Raw genomic sequence first — 19,646 nt, 5'->3', positions numbered from 1 at the left:
TATTTTGAAAGTTCTAACAGTGTCAAAATTATTTGGAAAAACGTACTAACTAATATGCTTAAAATAAAATTTTAAACACTGGAATCATAAGTGATAAAAATTATATTTAAAAATTCCGAAATATATGTGCAATGGGGGCAGTGGATTGTAAACATATATTGTGTGTGGTATGAATTACAACTCGGTTGATGGATCTAAAAAATAGAAATAAAATAAAAAATAATTGCACATCCAACCTTTAGATCTAACGCCACAAAATCATTTGTCAGATGTAAAAATTATGTTTCAATATAAATATGCACATGAGTGAGTGTTAGTTGATACACTCATGGAACACAGAATGTATGTCAATAGCCCATTAAGAGGACTGTTTGCTGTAAGTTGAACACCCACATGTAGACGGACGACTAATTGGTTGATATATGCATTTGCTTTCATCTTCATACATATAGCTAAGCATTAGGTATTTGAATACAAAAATAATGTATGTGATGTGTAATGCCTTAGAACTTGTAGGAAAGGTCTCTTTATGCTAACGGAGTCCGTGCCCTTGCTGGAGGGATATTGGGCTCTGGAATGGACCAGTATCTGTCCTCCTCATTAAGAGTACCCGTAACCAAGCCATTCAGGGGTTCGAATTGGCAGTTGAAATCTCCAGCAATGATTGCCCCAAAGTTTGGAGGAATGGTTGGGAGGAAGGTGGTTAGCTGTTCAAAAGTGGCGGACTCTTGGCCTCGGGGTACTGGTCGAGAATATACATTTATTAGCACTATGCTTATTTTCGTATGAAAGGTTAAAAGAACACAAAGGATGTCACGAGAAGAACTCTCTAGTTGTAAAGGTCTCTTTATATATCCAATTATGCAATTTCTCTTTCAGAGGCATCCTCCTACCGCAACACAATCACTTTCTAGATCTGCAGGTGGTAGACCCCTGCATGTGTTATGATTCATACAGCTTAGGCTGTAGTCCATAGGATCTGGGCCATAATGGTAATGTTTATGATTGTGATGAGAATATGGGTAAATTGTTCTCGTAGAAACTGATATTTACAATGCCTGATTAAGTTCAGAAGCAGATAGTGTAACTGACAAAATGTCATTTTGCAAGCACCTGCTGTTTTCAATAATACTAAAATATTAATAATTACATTCTCGTGTTTCCCATTGATAAACATACATTGGTGACCAAGGAAAGGGGTAAGGTAGCATACTTTGTGCTTACAGATCTGCATATCTGAATGTTTTTCCTGGCGTGGTACGCAGTTTTGTATATAGGCGCACTGTCTCAGTTGCAACAGGAGGCATTATACCATTGGTTGTTAGTAGCAATGAATGTTACTCCTGTGTGACTATGTGAAGTAAACAAGGACCCCCTGATAGTTCCAATTCCTAGGACAGGGTAAGGTATATTGAAAAGTAACAACCTAGGCAATCATAAAAGGTCAAAACAATGACTAATTATGTGTCTAAAGGTCAAAAAATAACTGAAATCAACAATGAATATATAAAAAATATGTGTTTGTTTTTATTAATTTGTTCATTCATAACATAAAAAATGCATTAAAACATAATATTATTCTGCACATGTCTGTAGTAAATTCATTACAGTCATAAAAATGAATATGTATATAAAAGTAGACAATGTTGTGGCATGACTGTTTACTTTACTTCTGTGTGACTAAACACATGCTATGTGAAACCAAAGCACTCTGCTCACATGCATTTTCTACATCTCCAGTATTATGTGACTAACTTTACTTCTAAGTGTTTAAACCTGAAAAATGTTTTGTCTCTTCCTCGTACTACTGTTTGTAAAATGGTCTGCATGCACGTTGTAGTAGTTGACACTTCACCATTATTATAGGTATAAAACGTTGCATGATGGTCATCCAGATATAGGATGAGAAAGGTACGATATTTACTTACGCAACACAATTTCAGAACCCACAAAGAAGTTTATAAAACACAAGGAATGACATTTACAGCAAGAATAGTAGTGATTTATTAAAATATAAATGTATATTTATTTGAAGTGGTTCAGTGGAGATCAAAACATACCCTTTCTTGGTAAAGCTAAATCTCATCAACATTATATCAGACACAGAATTGACAATCTTGGTTTGGGAGATCTTTTTAAGTTAAGCTGCATATGCAAACGTTTGGAGTCAAGTGTCCAATTTATATAGAGTCCTCAAAAGATTTGATTTGTCGCAAAAGTCAATGTTGTGGCTGCACAGAAGGAAGCTATTTGCGCCTATTGGTGGTGCTTCTTTTGTGATCATCTTCCACTGGGCCCGATGAGCATCCCATCCTTAGAGTAACTGGTGGGTCAGCAGTTGCAGGGTTTCCAGGAATGGCAGGTGTCTCCAGAGTTGGCAGAGACTCCCTCACAGTGGGTGAAACTGTCTGTGTGGTCCACCGACAGTCTGGCTCCACAGAGAGATGTAGGGTTGTCACTCAGAGCCCTACATATGTCCCTAAATCCATCCATCCATCCTGTGCCACCCCAGAAAAAGAGTACATTACAGATATATCTCTCTCACAAAGGTCATTGTGCTGCCTCTGAAACTGCCTAATGCCACTCAGTACATCCTTGGTATTTTTAAGGAGCTCTATAACCTGGCCCAACCTCTCTTCATGCCATTAGTCCAATGATATTCTGGGACATAGCTTCCCTGAATCTATGGGCATGAGTGGGCCCACTCTATTGTGTTGATGCAGGTCTCCCCCTACCCAGACTGTCCTGTGGCCTAGAGTGAGTTGGCATCATCCCACTGGGCCCTGGCTCACCTGCAGATGTAGTTGCACCAGTGGACAATGTCAAAACAGGAGCCAGGACAGGGGTGCACACTGACAATGTTGAGGCTGCAGATGGACCACACAGCAGTGACTAGTAATGAATGGTGCTGAGAGGGAGGTCCAACAATGGTTGTAGATAGCATGGTGGGCAGAGTGAGGCACACCCTAACTGCCTCCCCAGATACACCCGATGGGCCAAGCTGCTCCTCATCCAGATCAGGGCCAGTAGGAGTTGCATCCTCACGGAAGGCTTCTGCAGGAGTTGAGTAGTAGTAGTTGGTGGAGTGGCTTCAGGCCCTTCTGATGTTGGAACTGGTCCTACAGTAGGAAATAGAAGATGATTGTAAGTATAGCTGTGTGTAAAGGTATGATATAACTGCTAAATATTAGAATCTGTAGAATCATTAGGCTTACTGACAAACTCCTATATTTAACCAGGACTTGGCTTGGAAGGTAAATTAGTTCATTGTTTATGGTTATGTGATTTTACTTCTAGTTTGTTTCTCAATTCAACATACACATCTAAATTCTTCCACAGATTCACAAATTAACAACAATTATGAAGTTGTGACGTGTTTCTTTTTTGCAACCTCACAAGATTTTGGCATGCCCAATCGGTGATATTGAGAGCTTTCACATTTTGAGAGCTCCGTATGAACCAGAAATCACATGTTTGTACCATGAGGTATATCATACAGGTAAGCCATTGTCCTTTTACAATGCATGAGACCAAAACTGCACAGCAAATGAAATACTTGTACATGGTTGTAAAGTTATGTGCACTATAGGCCACCTGTTAGGCATACAGTTGTCAGAGCACAAAAGTCTGAGAAATGTTACCCACGAGAAAGTTTCTGTGTGTTGCAGAGTATGAACATGTCTTATTTCAAGATATAAACTTTTTGTTTTACATGTTCTGAGTCAAGGTTTGGCTGTGATGAAAATGAAATATGACATGAAGGTGCGGTAGCTCTTTCAATATTTGTTTGGGGAGTTGTAGTAATCGAGCACTAAGGGTGTAGCTGTTGTTAGTTACTGCACTAATGGATAACTCCATATTTTATTCAATATTACCTCATTGGTAAATTGAGAGTACACCTACAGACTCCTAAGGCTGGGCCACAATATGCTTAGAGGGACACTAAAAAGTGTGCTGGCACACTAGTCGCTTCCTATGCCCATGCCATTGGTACATCCAGTACATTTCTTCAGAGTACATAACTAATACTTTTTTTTTAAAAATGTGTCATAGGTACTGTCACCATCTTACTAGACAGATCCACTAGCACTCTAGGTGTGAGTAGCAAGGGCATGGCATACCTGGTCATAAGGGCCTCTCCATACCAGGTCTGAGAACTGGATGAAGAAGATGAAACTGTGTGAGAGACTGTTTATAAAGATGTGACAATAACAGTTATGTCATGACTTACCTGCTTACTTTTAAAGGGAAATGTAATATTGTTCAAATGTACAAAGTAGTGGGTCAACTTTAGAGCAGTTTGTGTATCTTCATGTTAAATACCAGGCCATACAATGGATATTTGTCAGACAAATATCTGACACATTACACATAAGGTACTTTATCAAGCCACTATGTACTCCATGTTACAAATACAAAGGTCATGTTAAATCTCATAGCAACATTACAGTTTATTAAACTAGAGTGTCCCTCACAGTGCGCTGACATCAGTACATCTACGGAATGTTTAATATTTACTGTGTTTAAATCAGGCCTTTCAAGTTACAAGACACTATTGACATTGATTTCAAAGGCATTTACAATTTACAAATCACTTGCTGTTTACTTTTCCTCCCAGGGCCAGAGGTGCATAAGTCTGGGAGAACCACAAGCAAGCTGCTGGGCTGTTATATGGGCTTTGCTGGCCAGAGATCTGACCCTCCCCCGCAGATCATTCCAGCGGTTTCTAGTTTCCTCCCGTGACTGCCTGGTGGTGTACACAGTGTTAACTTCTGAGACAATATTGTCCTACATTTGTCTTTTCTGAGTAATAGTTGTAGATTGGACAAGTGACCCAATCAAGTGGGGCTCTACCGTAATAGTATTCGCTGCATGCGTGGTAGTCCTGCTAGGATGACAGCTCTCCCTTCTACATGACGGAATGCGGTTTCACTACTCTACAAATAATTTGGACGGGTCGTACTCTGCAGGCTGGTGGATGTAATTAAATCTCCATTATGGAGCACGAATGTAAGGGGCAACTAGATATAAATCAGGCCCAATGTTATATATATATCCTCGTCGAGTTTCAAAGGAAACAGCCTCTCCAAGGCAGTAGTGTTGTTATCAGGTATTTATTAGGCAAATAGAAACAGGCCTGTTTCGATCTCACGATCTTGGTCACATAACCCATTCTTTTCTCAATCACTTCTTTTAACACCACGTAACACACAACGTAATTCAATAAACATAAAAAAATACTTGACAGATGGAAAACCCCTTCCTACCTCAATTCAAATTATACAACTTTATCAAAATGGCATTCCACCATACGATATCCACTTTAGTATGATTTGCAGAAACACATTGCTTCATGTCGACAAATGCGCTTCGCATTGTGGTATTAGAATAAATTCATAAGCATTAACTGAGACCTTTTTATGGTTTCAGTTCTTAAGGAAAAACATGTTATCCTAAGTAGACATAATCAATCCTGTCTCATGTGTATATTATCACTCAAGGGTATGGTACCCAACTATAGAGAAACTGTTTTTCACTGATATTGAGGGTCTAAAGGTGTTTCCACATGGGGATCGCCTTCTACTCTTCCAAAGAGTTCTTCTAGCATGATTTGCATGGAGGCCTTCCTTAAATCTGTAAGGAAAACAGAAAATCAAGTGTTAGAGTGAATAGCTACACAATGAAGATGTCCAATTCTAGAATGATTAATCTCTCAGTATCGAATTCAAGGAGGGAAAATGAAACATTTCACATAAAACCAACAAAAATCATAATCATGGTACTTCAAACTATATTTACTTACAGTATACAGATTATACTTAAGCAGCTAGAGGGTTTTAAAGGTGTGTGTAATTCCTCATCATTGTTCATACCATGTGGAGCAAGACTTCCTGCTTTCAATATATATCGGGATTCCATTCTGCGTAGAGCAGAGATTCGGTTGCCTCCTCTTGGATGCTTCACTACTGTGTGTATACGAAAGTACCTTGCCTTTGTCCAATCCCCATCATGGTATTACTTGAAGAGACTGGCTGTGTTGTAACTCATATCTGAGTTCGCTGATTGCCCTCCAATATTCTAGTATTCGTTTCTATACAGGGAATGTTGTTCAACCTATGTACCATCTGTCATACGGACAGACGATCACATAGAGGACGTAGTCCGTTTTAGTGATGTGGTGTTTTTTCCTCACTCTCTCTAAGGTAACCTCCTGATCATTGGTGCTATGTTTGCAGGCTTTACAGTGCCAACATCTCTTAAATCCTCTACTTTTTTGGAGCCATGTCAGATTCTTAGTGTTCAGATGACTATGTACCAACATATCCCTTAAGGAAACATTCATTTGGTAGGTGATATTAAGTGTGTCTCCTATTTTGTGTTCAGCACAGTATTTTGTGTTACAATTGTCCAGTTACTCTTGAGAATCCTGTGTAGGTTGGTTGCCTGACTGGTAAATTTTGTAATGAATCTTATTGGTGCCTTCCCTGAGTCTTTTTGTCTCTGGGGTTTATCCTGCAACAGTTGTTCTCTAAATTTCTCATCTTCCCTTGTGCTCGCTTTGAGGAGACTTTTCTTAGGATATTTCCTGACACTAAGAAGGTCAATCATCTCTTGCTTGGTTTTCTTACAGCTGTCATCTGTACTACTGTTTCTGTTAGCTCTTAAAAATTCGCTATAAGGTATACTCCAGCGAAAGCTGGGTGGGTGACAGCCATCTGCATGCAGAATAGAATTTCCTGCTGTGCTTTTCCTAAAGAGTTCCGTCTGTAGGGTGCCATCTTTGAGGGTGAGTCTAATATCTAGGAAATCAAGGCATTCCCTGCTGTATTCCATTGTAAACCTCAGATTTACATCATTTTCATTCATGTCTACCAAAAATAATTTCGGATCCTCTTCGTTTCCCTCCCAAACGAAGAAGACGTCATCAATGTATCTGAGCTACACACTGATAAAATCAATGAATTTGTTGTGGTCACTGTTCCAGAGAACCTTCTCCTCCCACCAGCCCACCAAGAGATAGGCATAGCTGGGGCGAAGCAGGTCCCCATGGCTGTCCCTTGTATCTGCCTGTAGAGGGTGTTTTCAAAAAGAAAAATGTTTTCTTTCAAACATGTCTCAATCATCTCAATGATCATTTGTGTGTGTTGCAGGACATTGGCACTCCTCATTCGAAGGAAGTACTTACATGCATTCATACCATCCTGGTGTCTGATGCTTGTGAAAAGGCTCTCAACATCTAAGCACAAGCCAGCATTCATTATTCCTACATAAATTGTTAGTCTTTTGTATGAATTGCTTAATATCCCTAATATAGAAATCTAAATTATGTACATAGGGTGCTAGGAAGTGGTCAACAAAAGTCAACCTGTTTTCAAAGATACTGTTCTTTGAGGAGACGATGGGGCGACCCGGAGGGTTCAGGGCATCCTTATGTACCTTAGGTAGCAAGTATAAGGTAGGAATAGTGGGTGTATCATTCTTCAAGATTTGAAATTCCTCACAACTCAGTAGTTGTTGCGCATGCCATGTTAACAGTCTGTCTTTGTAGCTAGATATAACAGTGTGTAAGTACTCTCTGTCAGTTCTGGTGTAACATGTATTGTTCCTCACCTGTCTTAATCCTTCCTTTACATAATTCGCCCTGTCCATTATAACTATGTTACCTCCCTTGTCAGAGGGTTTGATAGCTATAGTTTGGTCTCTCTAAAGGTTTGTGAGGATATTCCATTGTGTCTTACTCAAATTATGGCATTTCTGGGGTTCTTTAATCAGTTTCAAGATATCATTTGCAACCACCTCTGAGAAGACATCAATGTTATCCCTCTGGAGTTGTGGAATAGATTTGGACAGTGCCCTAAATTCAGTCATCTCCGCCCCACCTGTGTTGATCCCAAACAAAGTATTGATGGTTTCTACGTTATCTGGATCAAAGGGGTCATTTAAGATACCAGGTGTTGTATTCGCCTCTTCTTTTCTTTCTAGAATGTGTAATTTTTGTAATGTATATAGATCCCCTATAGTTAGATTGTTTGAGTTAGGTTCAGGTTGGAATATTGTTCCCCCAATATTCCTATTGGGTCTAAGTAAATGTGTTTTAAAAGGTTTCAACTTTCTGACGAATTTATATAAATCAATCCTTAATTGTGCATAGTCAAGCCTAGCTGCTAGGTAAAAGGAAAGTCCCAATTTCAAAGTCTCGATCTCCAACTGTAAAACAAATTTCTTTGATAAGTTCATTACCGTTAATTCCTTGGAATTTGCTATCATTATGTCTTCTTTTGAGTTCGGCCCCTGTTTCCCACACCACTGTTTGTCAGCTTTTCTTCGATGTCGTCTTCTCTGACTTTGGTTTTTGAACCTCTGCCTCTTTCTCTTTGTTTTCCTTTGAAAGAATGTTTGTGTCCTCTTTGTAACATCCTGAGTTCCTCAGAAAACAAAATCGTTGTTACTGTGCTGTTACTCAGATCTTCTGTAGATCCCAAATCCAAACTTAGATCGGTGCCTGGTTTTTTCTGTATCTTGAAATTTGCTGACATGCTTTATTAAATTTCTTCGCAAAGTTTAGAATCCTCCCTGCAGCGTAATCTTGCTCACCACGTTGAAATTTTCGTTGCTTTCTCTGTATTATTTGCTTCTCATGGGTTTAGAGACATTCTTCAATTGTCTTTAAGGTCTTTTTTACAGCTTCTTGATCGGTCTCCTTTTCAAACTCGTCCATTAATGTTTTAATTTCTGTGGTTAATTCACTGGGTTCCCCCCACGCATGTTTTATTAATATTCTGAGCATTGTTTTAGAACAGGCATTAGAGTTGTCAGTCCAATCTTTTAACAGTTCGGGGAGGGGGTCCCTATAAATAGACATAGGGCCCTGTATCTGACTACCCACTGTCCCCTCTAGCCTGTGCAGCAGGGGTTGACGTTGCGTATGGTAATAAAATATTGCTTTACGTTAAAATAAAACCTAGAAAGCCACTGAAAGGTTAAAGTAACGTTATAGTAAGGTGAATTTATCAGTGACGAAATTAGCGTTTTAAACGTTTAAAAAACACAGAAATGTACCAGTTATAGTTAGCAGGGCTACCTATAACTTGCACCCCTGCCATGCACTGCATATGACTTCACATATTACACCACTCATGACATGTTCAACGAAATCACTGATGACTCTCTCAAATGATATCATTTATGTCATCACTGATAACATCATCCAAGCTTCTTTTGTATACATTGCTCTATCAATGGGTATAGCATTAGAGCTCTGAAAGTAACTAAAAAACAGCACAGAACAATATGAGGCATTATTAATGCCAGCCGAGAAACAATTCCCTTAGGTGCAGTAAGCATGAGTTATGTGCCACAGTGACCCCATACCGTACACTTCAAGGGTAGCGTAGTTCACATTAGCAATCAACCAGAGATATATGGGAAGCCCTCATGGCATACAGTGTTCAATCTGTTTACAACTGTTCAGAGAAAGCCAAGTTCCGAAAACTACTGAACGTCTGTTCCAAAACGAATGCCCTACAATGGACAGCTTTTATCTGTATCAAAGTCCCTACAGTCAGTGAACCTACATTGAGAAATGAAGTTGATATGAGTAGAGAAGTGGGTGCGGTAAACAATATTCACTCTATGGAAGGACTTTTCCATGTACCACACTGTTTGCAAACAGTGAAACTCTCATGAGAAATACACTACATTAGAAAATGTATTAAAACGTATCTAAGAACAGTTACACTCTATGCAACACTTGGCAACAAAGACACTGTTCCCTTAACCTCTTCGATGCGAGTGACGGAGCGGTTCCATCATGCGCGTCGGTTGCGCTGTGCGCATGACGGAACCGCTCCGTCATGGCCCAGCCCGCGCACGGAACCTTCAGCACGGCGCGGTAATCCGCGCCGCGCTGAAGGGGTTTAAATAAGCAACATCTGAAGGTGCTAAAGATTATACTACCTGCAGCCTTTATATTGTGGTGAAAACTTTACAGCTATCCCAATCTTTTGTAACAAAACAAACACATGTACATAGCTTAATACCAGTTGTACACAGTCTTCTATGTTACGGAGAAATTGTCATGAAGAAACGATTCTGTCAAATAACTTAAGGCTGCTTACAATACTGAGTATGCTGTATGTAGAATATTTTCCCTGTTGCAAACTTTTTCTGCAGAACCTAAACACTTATGTAGAACATGCTGGCCACAAGCTGTCAACTGTCACCTGCACACAGAGTTACTCTTCAATGCAAACATTTATACTGTGTTTAAAACCTCTACAGACCCATGATGCATCAGGAGTACATGCGCTATGTAAACACTCTCACCCATCAGCTGGACACAGGCTTTCCAAAATTAAGTATAAAAATAATATAGTGGTAACCCACCACTATGTAAACCATCAAAACAAACACACAAATTGGATGATATCATCCCTGATGTCATCAGCGATATCATCAATGATGTCATTTGAGATGTCATAAATAATGACATAGAACATGTCATGAGTGATGTAATATGTGAGGAGATAAGCTGTGGATTGTGGGGGCGCAAGTTATAGTTAGCTCTGCTAACTATAACACAAGAATTTCAGTGTTTATTTTAGTTCAAAACGTTAATGTTGTCACTGACAAATGTTGTTCCATCTATCATCCCTGCCCGAGATTCCACGTTTGACAATCTATGTTTGGGAGACATAGAGGGGCTATTTTAACAGAATTGGACCAGGGGCCTGGAGCTGGGCCTCCGAGAAAGGCCTTCTGGTTCTTTTGAATCTTGAGACAGACAGGAGTAGTGTCAACAATTGTAGACCTAAATCGAAATTAAATTCTACCACATAATAGTATTTACTCTTTTCATGAGGGTGATCACACAAGACCTCATGAAGGTCTGGCACAATTCCAAAAACAACTATGCACGGAATCACACAAAGGGACAACGACTGACATTAGACACCTTAGTAAGTGACCCTGGCATTGTCATCAAACCCTCAGACAAGGGTGGGAATGTGGTCATTTGGGACATTATCAAATACTTGTGGGATGCCAATAGACAGCTTATCACCACAGAAAGTTCTGAGGTGACCTTTTTGAATCATATAAACATACACTCTCCAGATATCGTACCCTTTTGGGAGAATGGAGGGTGAGAGGTCTCTTAAATGGTTCTTCAGATGGGTCACTGTGCAAGCTACAAGACTTTTTGTCATAAATGTCTGAGGATGATCTTAACATAGCTTTCAATCATAAGGTGCACAACACGGAGGTGGAGTTCCTAGATGTTTATGTAAAGGTTGTAGATGGGTCCTTGCAAACAAACCTCTTCTGTAAGAGCACTGCTGGCAACAGCATCTTGCATGCACTTAGCCACCACCCGAACAAGCTCAAATGTAGTGTCTTTGAAGAGTTTTGGAGGGTCAAGCGTAACTGCAGCACAAAGAATAGTTTTGAAAGAGAGCAACAAACCATGACCAAACTTTTTAGAGCTAGAGGCACCTATTGAAGGTTCTTAAAACAGCTAGTGAGAAGGCCACCAACTTGTCTCGAGACAGCTTTCTCACTAAAAAGTGTAAGACTAAAAATTAGCAAAACAGGATGAGGCTCATCACCACATATAACATGAGTCATCTACCGTGAAACACCTGCTAAATAGACATTGGCAACTTGTAAAATTAGACTCTGTGATAGGAAACCAAGTATCACCCTACCCCCTGTGTGACATATTGTTAATCTAGATCGATCAAGGATATTTTAGTGCACGAGTACATAGGGAAACAAGATAAGAAGGGAGGGGCCGATTCACAGAACTAACTTAAGACAAAATCCTAAACTTACTACTTTTGGTATTCACAGAAGCCAGGATTTTGTCTTAAGTTTGTCTTAAGACAAACTTAAGACAGACTTAAGACAGACTTAAGACAAACTTAAGACAGACTTAAGACAGACTTAAGACAGACTTAAGACAAACTTAAGACAAAATCCTAACTTAAGTCTATCTTAAGTCTGTCTTAAGTCTGTCTTAAGTCTCTCTTAAGACAAAATCCGAACTTCTGTGAATACCAAAAGTAGTAAGTTTAGGATTTTGTCTTAAGTTAGTTCTGTGAATCGGGCCCGGAGATTGGCTCAAGGAACAACGTGGTTTCAACTGGGAGTGTTGCTAATGTTAACAAATTTATCACATGTAGCAGTGATTTTTGTGTGTATGTTTTCATTTTCTCTTGTGGTCGCCAATATTTGGGCAGTACCATCTGCGCAATATATTAAAGGATCTTGGACACCTCAGGGCAATAAAGAACTGTGATGTGAACTATCCCATAGCCAGACATTCATCAAAAGAAAATGCTTAGAACCCTGACACTTTATTATTTTTGGGGGATAGACAAGATTGTTACGACTCCCAGAGGTGACAACATGGAGAAGAGGCTTAGACTCCTCAAGTTAGCATACATCATTCTCCTCAAGTCCAAGTCTCTATCAGGGCTGAATCTGGATGAGGAACTCTATGTACACATTGTGTGAGTACAGATTGTGTATACTCTGACCTTGATAGTGGTCTTTCTTAAAATAGTCCCTTAAGACTCTTTTATTTAGCTTTCCTCTTTTCAGTTTACTCAGATTTTATCTTCTTTTTGTCTTATGCGTTTTCATTTTTTTCCCTTTTTGTGCCTCTCTTTTGCCTCTTTGATATCAATGATTTTATGGAGTTATCTCCAGTAAATGACGATCAGTCAGTGTCTATCAAGACCCTACTCTGTATTTTTGGCACCTTCAAATGAACTTGTACAATGGCACCTAACATACGGCCACTTAGCCTGTAATCAGCATATTCTTTGACGAGATTGATATATCTGTTACCACACAATTTATTCTCTGTCCCTTCACATGAGGCCATTTGTTCGAATATAATGTATCAGCCCCTCGTTTAACGATGATGAAATGTGGCGCAATTAATTTCTTGCAGGCATTGGGAAAATGTAAAATCGCTACCCACATTATTATTTTCTTTTTGTTATATTATGAATAGGGCTCCCGGTTTTCAGTTTTTACGGATTTTTACATATAAATACAGATGGAAGTCTATATTTCCTTTGTCTGTATTTATATTTAGAAACGGCAAAATACTAGCAAGTTTTGCCGCGCTGCCGTAGGGTATTTTGCTACCGACGTTCCAAATAAACAATTCTGCTGTCCCGTGTACAAAAGGCAGCTCTCACAGGGGGGTCCTGTAGACACTGCCCGCAGTCTGGTAAGAAGAGGTGAAAAAAATAAAAAAGCCTCGTTAACAAGTGAATGGTCTTTTTAAAGACCTGTGAAGTACTCGGCTGCGGCTTGTCAGCTTTATCTCGCGCAACAAGAAACTCCATCTGATTTGAAGCACAATCTTTTGGAAATGTCACGTCGCCTTTAGGAGTAAGGGATGCATAGTCAAGCAGGAAGGAGAACCTTTGAATCGGACAAGAGTTTTTTTGTACTTTTTGCTTCCGTTATTTTTACAATTTGCACGTATTCCAGTAGTACTTGTATCCATCAGTTAGCGTTTGCTATTACAATTTTACAGCAACACACCCCACGTTGCCTACACCAAGGTAGTCTACGTTCCCTCCTCCATGAATTATTACCATGCACCCTCATAAGTTTAAACTTTACTGAGAGGGGCACTTTTTTGTTTTTTGCTTCTAAGCTCTTTATTACAGATGCTGTTAAAATTCGACAAAGACTGCATTGATGCAATTTTGCATTCACATTTGCCCCAATGTTTGGACTACCGTTTTTGCACTGTTATTTCACGGTCCAATGTTGCGTCTGTCAGGCTTTGCAAATGTTAGATTTAAAGTTGCACCTATGCACTCTGAGCCTTCCGCCATCTTGCACTTTAACCATATAACCTCCTTGGTGTAGTTAGCAGGTTAAAGTACCTGTTAGAACCGGCGGTCTCTAGTTGGCAGAGGTATACACTTCTGACAAATAGGGACCAACCAACTCTAGTCAGGGCAAGGGGATTACACACTCAGATAACCCCTGCTACCCCCTTGGTAGCTTGGCAGAGCAGACAGGCTTATCTCAGAGGCAGTGTGTTAAGCATTTATGACCACATACAGTAATAAAGTGAATACACTACAGATGGACACGACACAGAAGTTATTATAAAAATAGTATTTTTATATAAGGCTTAGCACAAGACCAAATAACGACAAAAATATACCACAGTCTTAATAAATACTCTTTGGAAGGAAAAATAATAGTTCAAGTAAGGTTTCTTCTTGGCAAATAGTTCTTTAGCAAAGTATTCTTCTGAGCACAGTTCTTTGGCAACAATGTAACCCCCACAGGAGTCACACGACGTCGAGTCTACAAGATTCCCAAGGTTCGGCGTCGACCGCGAGGAGCGCTACGTCGAGCCTGGAGTTGCAACAGACCCCACAAGTACAGTACCTTGAGAAATGAAGAAAAACGATGATCCACGGCGTCAAGATGTCGGCGTCGAGGTCGGCGTCGATCGTGCCTCGGAGTCGGGTCGATCTGCAGCGGCGTCGAGGGATGTCGGGCCGGAGCAGCGCTCACGGCGTCGAGAAGGGCGTCGAGTCGATGCGATCAGCAGCGGCGTCGGGACGGGGTCGCTTGGAGGTGGAGCCGATACTCACTCCTCACTGGCGTCGATACCGGCGTCGAGACGGGGTCACTTGGAGCCAGGGCCGATACCCACTGCTCACTGGCGTTGCTGCTGGCGTCGATCAGGCCCGGCGGCCGGCGTCGAAGGCTCGGGACACTGGAGCCGTTACTCACGATGTCGAGCTGGATTCGGCGGCGTCGGCGGCGTCGAGACTGCAGATTTTCCCTTGTGTCCTGGAAACAACACTTTCCAGCAATTCAGCAATTTAGTAGATGGTGAAGTCCTTTGGCCCTGTGACTTCAACAGGAGACTGGCACTCTTCCAGCCCTTGGAGATTTCCTAGCAAGTGTTCAGAGAGTACACACCAAGTTCCTCTCTCCTTGTTCCTTGGCAAAAATAAAGAAGCAGCTTTCAGGTTCCTCCACAGCAAAACAGCACTCTGGCAGAAAGGGGAGGCAAGTCCTTAGATCAGCAGGCTTCTTGTCCTTGGTACAGGTTTCCTTGTCAGAAGTGATCTGAGTTCTTGGTTCAGGGGTCCTTCTCTTATACCCCTTTTCCCTTTGTTCCCTTTGTCCAAGCAGGGAGATTCCCACCATCTCAGGTTTGTTGTGGGTGTTGCCAGGCAGAGGCACCTGGCCTATTCACTGAGCAGGGCAGAGTCCTCAGCCGCCCAGCAGGAGGCGGAGCCAGTATTGTCACTGGCAGGAGCAGGGCTATCAGTCGCCCAGCAGGAGGTGGAGCCAGTATTGTGTCAGGCAGGGCAGGCTACTCTTCCCTCACTCTATGTGTAAACGCCCCGTTCACCCCACACTGACTCATTCAGACCTCTGGAGCCACCCAGCCCCTGACACACACACCAAACCAGCAGAGACCGGTAGATAGTTGGACAAGAAAATAGCCACTTTCTAAAAGTGCTATTTTCAAACTGTGGGCCCGATTCACAGAACTAACTTAAGACAAAATCCTAAACTTACTACCATTTTGGTATTCACAGAAGGCACTTACTCATTTTGGTATTCACAGAAGGCACTTACTCATTTCGGTATTCACAGAAGTTAGGAGTCCTAACTTTAGGACTCCTAAATGCCTTCTGTGAATACCGAAAGTCTTAAAATTAGGAATTTTCTCAGTTTAGTAGTAGTAAAGTTAGGACTTCTAACTTTAGGACTCCTAAACTCAGAAAAATCCTAATTTTAAGACTTTCGGTATTCACAGAAGGCATTTAGGAGTCCTAAAGTTAGGAGTCCTAACTTTACTACTACTAAACTGAACCAATTGTTCTGACTGATATGACTCTGAAATTTTTGCTGCCCAGTTTACCTAACATTACTTTCAGGAAATCTCCCTCTATGAGGGATGCTTTGGTTAAATCCAATCCTGAATCCACGGCCAAAACCACCTGGCTGTCACGATCTGGCTTTTTTAAATGTTCATCTTGTCGTGCCTGCAAATTTGGAACCAATGTTTCTGAGTACTACACAGCATTCAGTAACATTCCGGTCCAAATAAAAAATCACTTTACTTGCCGTACTGATTTTGCAGTATATGTGCTTGAATGCACTCAAGTATGTTGGCAGCACCAAATTACCGGTTTTCAATCGCATTTTGCAACATCTACGTGTGATTGTCAACTCGGATTCCACGTACCCTGTTGCTCGACATTTTAAAGCCATTCATTCTAATAAAATCTGTGACCTTAAATATTTTGTTATTGGGGCAGTACCCCCCTCAATTCGTGGGGGCAACAGAGAGAAACAACTTTGGCAGTTAGAATCCTCTTTCATTCTATTACTTGATACTAAAATGCCTAATGGAATGAATACGAGTGAAGATCTCCATAATTTTTTGTAAATATCTGTATTTGTAAAGTCTGTAGATTAATCAGTTTGTTAACGAATCACTTAACATCCTTTGACTTTACTTTTCACTGGCAGCCCTAAAACATAGCATCAGCAATGCATTTAACTTTGTTCATCTTTTGAACAAATACTTATTTCTCTGTCTTCTGTTTCGCCCTTTCTCCTTCCTTTATTATATTCCTTTTCCCCATTTTTTAAAATACTTCTATCTCTTTTTTCTTTTCTAACGATATTATATCGTCTTTCATTTAATTTTAATAACTTGTTATTCTGGGACTATCAATGTGCATATTCATTAGAATTAATTAATGGATTTCAGACCTATCCGTTACATCTAATCATGTTTGTGATCAAATGTTAGTGCTACAGCATTATGGGGCACTTGCCATGAATTTTATTTGCTGTTTTCCACTCAAACCTTTGATCTTTATAAATTACAGGTATATTTGTATCTTTCATTAATTATCTTGAATTGAACCTTAGTGGTTTATTTGTAATAGTGATCATGATGTTATACTCCCACAACTTAAGTATTTTGTTTATGTTCATTTTGAGTAAACTCTTTGATTGGGTGAAAGTGTCTTTTAATGGGAGGTCTGGCATCAGCGCGTCAGGTGATCAAGATCGCGGAGGCGATCGAAACGCGTCTGAGGCGGACACTTGTCTGTCGAATTGAAATAAAATGTCAGGATTTGAAACCGCTTGGTGCATTTCTTGGATGATAGTATCGAGCATTGACTGAGGTCTGTACCTGTTTCCAAACTCCCTTTGGGAAATCGGGAGGTCAGGACTTTGTCTGCATATATATATATGTGATCAAGGTCCTTCCGGGACCGAAACGCGTCATGTCGATCGTGAGAGCTGAGGCTGAATAAAATCCACTAATGGCGAAAAAATATTGTGGTCTGCACTCTATTGTATGGCAGTAGAAACTACGGCTGCTTTTTGGAGACTTAAAGGGATATATATATATATATATATATATATATATATATATATATATATATTCACTGATAAAAACATAGGTTTCAGGGGTGTTATAGTTAGCTGGACTTTTCACTTCTACAAAACCATTGAAATTCCCCCGTTATAGTTAGTTCAGCTAACTATAACTCGCGCGCCCGCAATGCACTGCTGATGACGTCACATATTACATCACTCATGACATGGTCAGTGACATCACTCATGACATCACTGAGGTCACTGATTAGCATGACCTCCTCTGTAAGCCCCTAGTATATAATAGGGCAGGGGGATTAAAACTACCTCTTAAAACAGGCCACAGGGCGGTTTTGCACACGTTAACTCAGGCCCCGTCCCCTCCCTTCACTACTGTGTAAACACGCCCTGTGTCCGTTTTTAGTTGGGAGATTAAGTTCATTTTAATCCTGAGGGTCCCTAGGGTCCAACTAGCCCACTAGGTACCTCCAGTAAGTGCCACAGAGCTGCGTTGCAGAGAGGTGTAAAAAGTGGCACGGCCTGGACCACCTCTCTCAGTGGCGCTTACTGGAAGCACTTGGTGGGCTAGTTAGCCCCCAGGGGCCCTCAGTATTGAAGGAAAATTATATCCCCAAATTAAAACGTGCCATAGTGCGTGTTTGCACACGTCACCTCAGGCCCCGTCCCCTCCCTTCACCACTGTGTAAACGCGCCCTATGGCTGTTCTAAGTTGAGAGATTAAGTCCCCTTGAATCCTAAGGGTCCCTAGGGTCAAACTAGACCACTAGGTACCTCCAGTAAGCACCACAGAGCTGCGTTGCAGAGAGGTGTAAAAAGGGGCTTGGCCTCACAACACCTGTCTGCAGCGCAGCTCCCTGGTTCATACTGGAGATGCCTGTTGGGCTAGTTGGCCCTCAGGGACCCTCAGTATTGAAGAGGAATTAATTCCCCAACTTACAACTCGCCAGGGGGTGCGTTTGCAGAGTGCTGCAAGGAGGGGGCGTGGCCTCCGGCACGATGCCAGTCTTTTATTTATTTTAATTTTTTAAGAAGGGGGGCTGTGTGAATCCCCTTCTTATTCTAATTTATTGGCCCTGATGACCCCATCCCCCAGGGCCTGTCTCCTAATTATATTTTTTTGACCCCAATCCCCAGGGCCGGCCACTGTTTTTTATTATTTTTAAAAAATATATATTTATAGACACACCTAGGACATGCTGGACAAACCGTACGTACCTATCACCATGCCGATTTGCGTGATATTCATTAAAAGGCGACTATGCATACAATGAATCCACGTGGAATGTATTTACACCACTAGTGAAGCTCTGACATGTCTGATGCCCTACCGTGCCTAATCCCGGTAGACACCCTTGTCGTTTATTTATACAAACATGGGTAGCTATTGACGGGCACATTTATTACACATGCACACCAAGCCATTCAAAGGGGATTCGACAAAAATTCGACCAAAACTATGCAAGAGACCCCCCTCACGCTTAATAAAACACACATCCACTGCCGGATGTGTAATACTTTTTATTTTACTCTCTGGAAAGGGGACGAACGTCACTTGAGAGTCACAGCGCGCTCCTGGCAGAGCCCAATGCTGTGTTACACCCACCATTGCCTGCTGAGTGCCACACACCTCTGTGTTGTATTCCACTAGCTAGTGCATATGCTATGACACTCTCTAGCCCATGTGCACTGTAACACCACCCTGTGAATATGTCATGCCACACTTGTCTACGCACGGGTTATATTGCCCCATCTAACGTGCCTTCCTCGATGCCTATGTTATAACGCACAGTGCTGTGCCATACATATTACAATCTGGGATCCATATCTTTGTCACAGTGCATATGCAACGTTACACTCCCCAGCACATATTTTATATTACAACTTTAGAGACTAGTTAGGTTACACAACACTGCCCTGTGCATATTACACTCCAAGGCGCATATCGCATAGCACGCGCTAGTGCCTGTGCTATCTCGCGCTCTCCAATGAATCTGTCATTGCGCACAATGTATTGCATATTATATTTCACGCCCGGTTCATCTTATATCACACTTTTTGGTGCATAGTTTATACCATACACTATATCTAGTTTTCATTTTCAATCGTGCTCTCAGGACTATGTTCTATATAACACTGTGTTCACCTACCCTTTTCACGGGCATTACATTTTGCGATAGGGGGTGGAGGGTCAGGGGGTGTTTCTGCCAAGTGAGCCCGGA

At 41.1% G+C, this 19,646-nt stretch overlaps 1 long non-coding RNA gene across 1 annotated transcript in view; it reads right to left on the bottom strand.

The window, feature by feature from the left end:
• Positions 1–1,588: 1,588 nt before the first annotated feature.
• Positions 1,589–19,646, bottom strand: part of LOC146830147 (uncharacterized) — a 295,089-nt gene continuing 277,031 nt past the window's right edge. The window contains exon 2 of the long non-coding RNA XR_014961374.1: positions 1,589–5,634. This is a non-coding gene — a long non-coding RNA (uncharacterized LOC146830147). The remainder of the gene's footprint in view (positions 5,635–19,646) is intronic.

The sequence above is a fragment of the Triturus cristatus genome, chromosome 5_1, assembly GCF_964204655.1.
Source record: "Triturus cristatus chromosome 5_1, aTriCri1.1, whole genome shotgun sequence".
NCBI lineage: Eukaryota > Metazoa > Chordata > Amphibia > Caudata > Salamandridae > Triturus > Triturus cristatus.
This window is presented reverse-complemented; position numbering and strand designations above follow the sequence as displayed.